This window comes from Martes martes (genome assembly GCF_963455335.1).
Source record: "Martes martes genome assembly, chromosome: 3".
NCBI lineage: Eukaryota > Metazoa > Chordata > Mammalia > Carnivora > Mustelidae > Martes > Martes martes.
In genome coordinates, this window is record NC_137890.1 from 27293748 (window position 1) to 27294349 (window position 602).

Genomic DNA, 602 nt, shown 5'->3' on the forward strand with positions numbered 1-602 from the left:
TGATCTCTCTGATATGAGGAATTTGAGAGGCAGGGCAAGGGGTTGTGGGGGGTATGGAGGGAAAATGGAACAAGATGGGATCAGGAAGGAGACAAACCATAAGAGACTCTTTTTTTTTTCTTTTAAGAGACTCTTAATCTCAGGAAACAATAGGGTGATAGGGTGGGACACGGTGGCTGGGTTATGGACATTGGGGAGGGTATGTGCTATGGTGAGCACTGTGAATTGTGTAAGACTGATGATTCACAGACCTATACTCCTGAAGCAAATAATATATGTTAATAAAAAATAATAATAAATAAAAATGTGGAGATATCCTTCAAATTATGCAGGAAAATATTTTCTGTTGGATCAATGAGTACATTGCCTTCTATAAATTCACTAAAATCATAGAAAACTAAAAGAGAAACTCATATTTATCAGTTTTTCAAAAAGGTGTTAACCTCTTGTGGTAAAAATATAATAGAAACAACAAAAGAAAATAAATAATAGATTTAACTACACAAAAACTTAGTGATAAGGCAGAGAGTTAACTGACCAAAAATATGGATGAGCGATTAACATAAAAGTTAATACAAGAGGACATAAATGAAATATTCAAG